This window comes from Silene latifolia, chromosome 9 (genome assembly GCF_048544455.1).
Source record: "Silene latifolia isolate original U9 population chromosome 9, ASM4854445v1, whole genome shotgun sequence".
NCBI classification, from domain to species: Eukaryota; Viridiplantae; Streptophyta; class Magnoliopsida; order Caryophyllales; family Caryophyllaceae; genus Silene; species Silene latifolia.
The window spans coordinates 167879640-167887762 of record NC_133534.1 but is presented as its reverse complement, the minus strand read 5'-3'; positions in this window follow the sequence as shown (position 1 = coordinate 167887762).

The following is an 8123-nucleotide window of genomic DNA, read 5'->3' as shown; positions in this document are numbered from 1 at the left end:
CCTGCATGTGACACCAACCACAAACCCGAATATGTGCATTTGACAAGAAATTGAATGTCATAAATGTGCAAATGAGACAAACATGCTATGCAAGGAGTACTACTTTCAAAAATTCCTAATGAACTGGTCATGAATGTCACCAGTTATGGCTCTAAAACTCAGAATTTTTTAAGTAGTTTGCCAGTTTATAGGTCAAGTCTAAACGGTCAGCTATTATTTGAACAGAAATTCGTAGATTATGCGTATGACAAGGCTAAAGACTATCAATAAAAGTGCAAGGCTCAAGTAAAATGACAAGTTATAGTGCAATTTCATCACGGGAATCTACCGTTCCGACTCAACCTATATGCAAAAATAAACGTGAAATGTTTTTGAATTTTTGAAATTTTTCTAATTTTTCTAATTTTTTTGATTTTTGAATTTTTTTTTTTCTTTTTTTTGAAAATAAACAACAATGCAAGCTGAAAAATTAAACGTGAATGCAGAACAAATGCAGATGCAGACTCAAAAGGATGCAATACCCTCCCCAAACCAAAACGGACAACGCCCTCGTTGTCCTCCAGCATACACCAGCAGAAAGATGGGGGATGGGGGTATACAACCAGCAGAATAAAAATAAAGGAGACAAAATGAAAAGAGTAAAAAGTACGTACAAAAGCGAACTTCCCCAAACCGGCCCGTAAAACCGGGAAGTGAGTAGACCGAAGAGCTACTCGGCGTCGGCACCGCCGTCTCCCAGTACTCGACTCAACAAAACGGTCTCCCCAAACCAAAGAACAAACAAGGGGGACCTCTAGTCGTCATCTCCACCCACGTCCTCCGCGATCGGTGTAAACGGGGATCCTCTCCTCCTCTCGGCGGCTCTCATTTGTCTTTGCTGCTCGGCCCAGAATCGCACCTCTCGTGCTACGGTGTCTCCTCCGCCTCCTCCTCCGAGTCGAAGGTAGTGGAGGGTACCCGTCCGCTGGGTATCGGTAGAAGGAGGGATGTGGCCACCCCTCTGGAATCGGTCGCCGGGCTCGGATATGGAACTCGTAGAGCGGGAATACAGCCAAAGCCATATCCCGTCTCATCTCAGTAATGTACCTGCACATATCCAAAAGCAAGGCATCACGACGCCCTTGGTCCATGACCTCGGGCGCCCCTAAAACAGGAGGGCAGACAAAATTGGCCGGAAAGGCCGGATCAGAAGGAGGTGGAGTGAGTGAAGGTGTAGGTGTGGGAGAGTGTGTGGGGCGGTCGAGTCCGAGCGGAGTCCGAACCGAGGGGTAGATGACTGTCCGGCCTCCCGCTTCCTCTTCCTAGAAGAAGAAGTAGGGGTGAAGGTGAGGTGGTAAGTGGGTGGAGGTGGCCTCGCTCCCTCAGCAACAGACGGGAGCGGTAAGAGTGGAGGAAGGGTAGGGCACGGCAAGGTAACAGACGTGGAACCACAAATCTTCCACGTCCTCGCGCTCCCCTTCGTCTTTGGGAACCAGGCGAAGTCAGCCATGGCACCCAGGTCAAGGTAAGCCATCCTATCGGGTGCAGTAAGTCCAGGCTCAGTGGGGTAAAGATGGCGAGCAATCCTAGTCACTAGCCCGCCGCAGACAACAGCGGTCTTGACCCGAGTCCCAATTCCGTTCCAATGCTGAGCTACTAGATAGGCAATGTTTAGAACAAACGGGGTACCGTAGTCAATGTTGAGGTACCCCGCGAGAATCGCTAGCTCAGTGTTGGTCACGTTATTGGGCTCAGGTCGCCCAAAGATGGTATCTCCTATCAGACGCAAGTAGTAACGGGGGGCAGGTAAGTGTACGTGGGCTCCCTTCCGTGTGGGGAAGGGAGTGTGAGAAAGTGCAGCCCAAAGTGGCTGAAGGAGATCTCGAGGTGGGTCGGTGGGACCGTCACTAACGAGGCCTAAAACTCGCCCAAACTCGGCCAAAGTCCGGTGGTGCGACTCATTACGGAGTCGAAAGTGAATGCAAGAACCGGAGTGGTCGGCAGATAAGAGTCGGTGTCAAAAGAGTAGGAGTGAAAAACTCGTATGTAGGGATACGAATAGCAGCCTTCCGCATGGTAATCGACCCGACATACCCGTCCCGTTCAACAAACTACAGACCTCCTCATAAATACCTAAGGTCTCTAGGTCAGTCCGTGCAAGGAAACGGGTGGAGGAGAGAGGGCAACGAAGTAAAGCGGCTAACCGAGTCCGGTGGTCCGCTGAAGTAAAACGTACCGTGGGCATCCGCGGTAAAGGGGTGAGAGTGCCTCTCCCGTAACATCAGCCTCGAAGGGTGGAAGTGATGGCTAAGCGGCTAGCCCGCTGGTTCGGCCTAGGTGGCACCATACCGGCCCCGGAAGCGAGGGTGAGTCCTCCGTCCAGCATGGAGAAGGGCTCGGCGGGAGTGGTGGCTGGTGTAGCTCGAATCGAGCTCCCGGCCGAGCTAGCCGAGGTGTAAACCGTCCCTGCGGTGAAACAAGGAGAACCGGTGTCTTTGCAGGTGGTGACTAAGGCGAGCTAGTGGCAACAAAGCAGGGACCACCGGCGCGCTCACGGATGGACTGGAAGTGGTACTAGTAGAAGGCAGAGAACTAGTATCCATCTGCAATCAAATCAAGGGCTTAATAAGAAAGAACGTACGCTAACCGTGGCTAAAATAAAGCGTTAACCAGCATGTGACATGACAAAAGATGGCCCTATCGGTCGAAAAATTCGACTTCCGGCAAAGATATAAAATCCAACAATCCTCAACAAATTCGAAAGGCAGCATGTGAGTGGTGGTAATATGATAAAGTAATGACTGCTATGGTGGCTAACACAGCATGAAAACCACATATGGGAGCATGTAGGACTCCTAGCAGTCGAAGATTCCGACTCACAGTACGAGATTTCCCAGTAATTCACATCAAGTAATGGCGGTAGGGAACGGTAAAAAGCAGTTAACAACAGCAATAGGTAAGCATGGACTGAGGTTAAACAAAGCAAGACAGCATAAGCCCGTCTGACATCGAAAAACTCGACTCAGGAACCCTAATCGCGGAAATCTCGCGCAAATTTCGAATAAACAAGCAGAAACAGCGAGGGATTGGGATAAGGTCATCAAGAAGCTAATTAAGGGTATGTAAACACAATTAAATCGAAAAAATTCGACTAGACATGGATTTTTCGAACCCTAATTCAAAATCACCTCAAGAAATTCAAATTAATCGAAGAGAAAATGCAAAGAGTGTGAATGAAACACTTACTTGATGATGATGATCCTATAATAGCAATTAAACTTCAAATAAACAAGCGACAAAGGCGGATTTTAATCGAACAAACCCGCAAACCCTAATTTCCCTTAAATACCGAGAAAACGAGCACAAATGAGAGGGAAAACAAGGGGCTTTTGAAGATTAAAATGCAAGGAAAGAATTGTAGGTGGCGGATTTGATGATTTTGGGCAAGAAAATGAGGATTTGGGGAGTGAAAATCGCGATTAGGGGAAAGGGGTTAGACGGAATTAGGGATAAAATGGAAATTAAAACTGAAATAAGGAGTTTAAGTTTAGAAAAACTCCCGTGTCCACTGTTAATCTCACTCGATCGAGTGATTTTAAGTCACTCGATCGAGGAGTTTTGATGACCCTGCTGCTCGATCGAGTAAGCATCCCCTCGATCGACCAGTTCCTCTGTGGCCTTTCTCGATCGAGTAACAAGACAGCTCGATCGACCCAATTTCCACTCGATCGAGTACAAAAGTACTCGATCGAGGATTTCCTCTTGTAGACTCTTGGTCTTCCGTCTTTACTTCCTTGAAATGCGTGAAACTTCCCCAAACCTGCATAAAACACATCCAAACACATCCCGAAATACCAAATACGCAGAAAACACAGTCTGTAGTCTTAGTCTATGCTAAAAATTGTCTAACTAATTGTCCTAATTAAAACGTAAGAAAGCAAAGTTTAAAAGAAATTCAACGAATTGTCTATTACAATTTGTTACACGGGGCATTTCCCCGTTTAATTCTCATCAGCTTTCAGTAGCCCCTTCGTGGGCTTCGATCTGGAGGACGTCACCTCAAATGGCCGATACCGACCGACCTCTTCATCTTCCATGAGCTTGAATCACCATTTGCGACAGTAGGAGGAATGTAGTTCCAATCTATGTAGGTTCGAACTTTCTTCGTTCTCGCTCCTCTGTCATCTTCTTTGGCATCCTTGCTGCCACTTTGATTGATAATGGCCACACCACGTCCTTTGACAGTCCCATCCTTGCTTTCATCTGTACCTGCAGTAAGGACAACAAGACGAACTTGCCTCCTTCTTGCTCTCTCAACCGAGGCGGAGGGTTAACAATAATGACAATATTCTCCAAATTTTCATCCGGAGCGTCAACAATAGGAACAATAGAAGAAAGAGCATTGCAAGGTTGAACTTGCATGGGAGCTCTCGGAACTTGGATCGATGAAAAATCGGCTCCTCATCCCCTACCCGAAATGTCAAAGTCTTCCCATCGACGTCTATCACCGCACGGGCGGTGGATAGAAATGGTCTCACTAAAATAATAGGGGTGTGTGCATCTTCGAGGATATCTAAGACAACAAAATCGACGGGAATAAAGAACTTCCCGATCTGGACAGGTACGTCTTCTACTATACCTAATGGCCGTGATAGACTACGGTCGGCCATCTGGACAGTCATGTTGGTGCAACTCAGTTTTGTCTGTAATACTCCGTATTTATAAGTCTTGGGGTACTCTATCGAGTAGCCCTTACTCTGTCGAGTAAGGGCAAGTTGCGAAATAAAATAGTTTCTGACCTGTTGGGTACTCGATCGAGTAAGGGGGTACTCGATCGAGTACCTTGGGTACTCGATCGAGTATCCGGTTTTACGGGGAGTTTTTCTCGGGTTTTGTTAATTATGCGATTAAGGTATTTAAACATAATCATCATTGTTTTAAATCACTTTTACAAAACCTAAAACCCTGTTTAAGAGAGAAAGCAGCCAGTTCATCTTCCTAATCGCATTCTTAGCAATTCCGGAGTTCGGACGGTCGTTCGTGTCGTAGTTCGTATCGTTGAGTTCCTGTCGAGGGTAAGCTTTTAATATAATTTTTATAATGTTTTGCTAAGTTTGGTTAAACCCTAATTTAGGGATTGGGGGTTTTTGTGCGTAGTATGTGATGTATAGCCTATATGTGTTATATGATAGGAGGAGGATTCGTAGAAGAGGTGTTTTGATACAGCTGTAGATACCGTCTGCTTGTTGTGCTTTCCAGGTAGGATTTCCTACTCAGTATTAGTCCCATAATGGGATATTGGTGATGTGCTGTAGTTAGTTGTTTGATATGATGATTGTGTTGTGTTTGTGGTTGTGATTGCTGTTGATGGTTCTCGAGATGCGTTCTCGGCTGAGTGGGGTCACTTGCGGGAGTGACTTCACGCCCTAGTTTCGCCCTTCGTGGAACCCGCCACGGAAGGGGATGTGCACATTAATGGGACAGGGTTATCGCTCGTACGATGAGCGGGGCTTAGGTGGGAACGACTGCGGCCCCCCACTGGCAGGGCTGGTCCAGTGGAAAGTCAGTATTGAGATGATGGGAGTTGGTGGTGTGTGTGTGTGTGTGTGACAGTTCAGCTGTCTGTTTATCTTATTATTGTTATCTATATTGATTGTGTGATTAGTACTGACCCCGGTGTTGTTTTGTAAACCTGCGGTGATCCATTCGGGGATGGTGAGCAGATATTGAGCAGGTTTTGAGATGAGTACTGGGATAGCTGGGATGCCACGACAGGATGATAGGAGTCTTCCGCTGTAGCCTTAGTTTATTTACGTTTCAGTTAGAACAGTCATTTGAGAATATTGTATCGTACTTTGGTTTGGTTTTGAGGATTGTATTTATTCATTAAACCATTTATAATAAACGTTGTTTCTGTTTTGTCTATTTGATTATCATACCTCGGGCGACCGAGATGGTGATGTCTTCATACCTGAGTGGTCCTGGTAAGGCACTTGGAGTATGGGGGTGTTACAAATGGTATCAGAGCGACGATCCTGAAACCTGTAACCAACGAACTTAATGAACATAGGGAGTCAATTAAAATGAACCCGGGGTAAAAGTTGTAGGAGCTAGTGCAAAGGCTTGGGAGACGTCCTAAAGTCGCGGGGGTCGCCCTACAACTTTGAACCGGTCACATGGGGGAAGTGTTTGTCGTATGTGTGTTTGGTTAACTTGTTTACAAATGTGATGGAATGTGTTGATTGTTGGATGTTCGAAGTTGGAAGTTGAGAAGGTGAAAGAAAAGTGATGATTGTTGGGAAATGTGTCCTCAACAATAGTGCGATCACATGATTTAAATATCATTATTAAATCTCATTTCAAGAATACGGAAGGGATGATACATTACATATATATAGTCAACTGGTCCACACATATCGGTAATGATTGGCTGGCTAGAGTTTGACATTACTGTCGTGCGACGGTGGTGATCAGTTGATCCCTTGAGGTCACACCTAAAGGACGATTCCCTTAATTGAAAAGGTTAATTAGTTGTATACCGTCTGATTAATTAATTCCTTAAAATTGAACAATTCGATTTGTGAGAAAGAGAATATTGATATCTTATTGTAATGGGATTAAATAAGATTTATTTTAGTAATAAAATGCTTTGTTGCTAAAATTATTTACTGTTTGAGAAACAATAAAGATAAGAATGAATGGTTAATTATAATTACAAGAAGTTGTGAATTATAACTGTATGACCCATTTTATTTATGTGATCAAGTATCACTAGTCAATTTGTTGTATATAATTTAATTAATTCATGAAATGGTATTTATGTGATAAATATGCATTAAATTAATTAATAACATGTATCATATAACATGTGACATATTGTGTGACAAGTGACAAATTGACAAAATAAAATGGTAGTCCATTTTACATATGGACCGAAATATTGTAGATAGTGGAGGATAGTGGGTGTATTATTTTAATGCCTAAAATTATTATAATCATACCTATTATTGCATAGCCTTACACCTACAATATTGGTAAGACAAAAAGGGAAAGCAAGATGCTCTCCTTTGGCCTTGAGTGGGCGGCTCTACTACTCCTAAAGAGGAGTTTTAGTTCTTTTATATGATTATTCTTACACAACCATTCTATCTACATGCAAATGTTCATGTATCCTCTCTTCTCTCTCTTTTATTTTCATCAAAAAGATGAGATTATAATCTAAATTGTTCATATAAATTACTAAGATTACTAGAAGTAGTATATGAGTATTAGTAATAGATTTTAAGGTAAACTACAATACAAACATCTAGTACATGTTTATTTGTGGGTTTAAGGGATTGTCTTGGGTGCTACTAATTGGAGGGCTTCTAATTTGAAGTCAAGAATGTTCATCCATTAATGGAAAGCTCAAGAACTAACAAGAAGGAGATCTTGTTAGTGCCCATTATGACCGAAATCTTTATGGTGAGAAAATGTTTTCTTATCTTATTTTATTAATGTTTGCATGCATAAAATCCACATTTAATTTTATGACAAATTAATTTTAACATATATGAGTGTGTTAGTATGTATATAGATCTACATTTCCTTCAATTGGTATCAGAGCCACGGTTGTTTGCATGCAAATTGGTTAAAAGTTTTTCCGAGTTATATGAATAACAAAATAAAACTTGTAAAATTTGTGTTATTATGATATATCACGAAATAATTACATGCATGTTAATATTTCTGGTCCTAAAGTGTTTTAGGATATTTTGGTTAATTTTTCGGATTTTTATTGTTCATATTTAATAATAATGACATTTAAATGTGATTTTATGAGTAAAAATGTCATTTTTGGTCGAAAATTAGCTATACTTCGAATTTTCACTTGGTTTTTGGATATGTTGTTACATATATTATTTTGAGATAACCTGTAAATTTTCATAATTTTTTCACTTGTTATGCTCGAAAAATGAATTTTTCATTATTAAATTCGGATTTAAGAGAAAAATAGGTTAATATGAGTTAAATTTCGAATCTGGTCATAGAAAATTAATATGTTGTCACATGCAATTTTACAAGATGTGTGTAAAATTATTGGCTATAAAGAAGTCTTTTAGCATGATTTATGAATTTTTGAAGAAAAATAGCATAAATAGTGA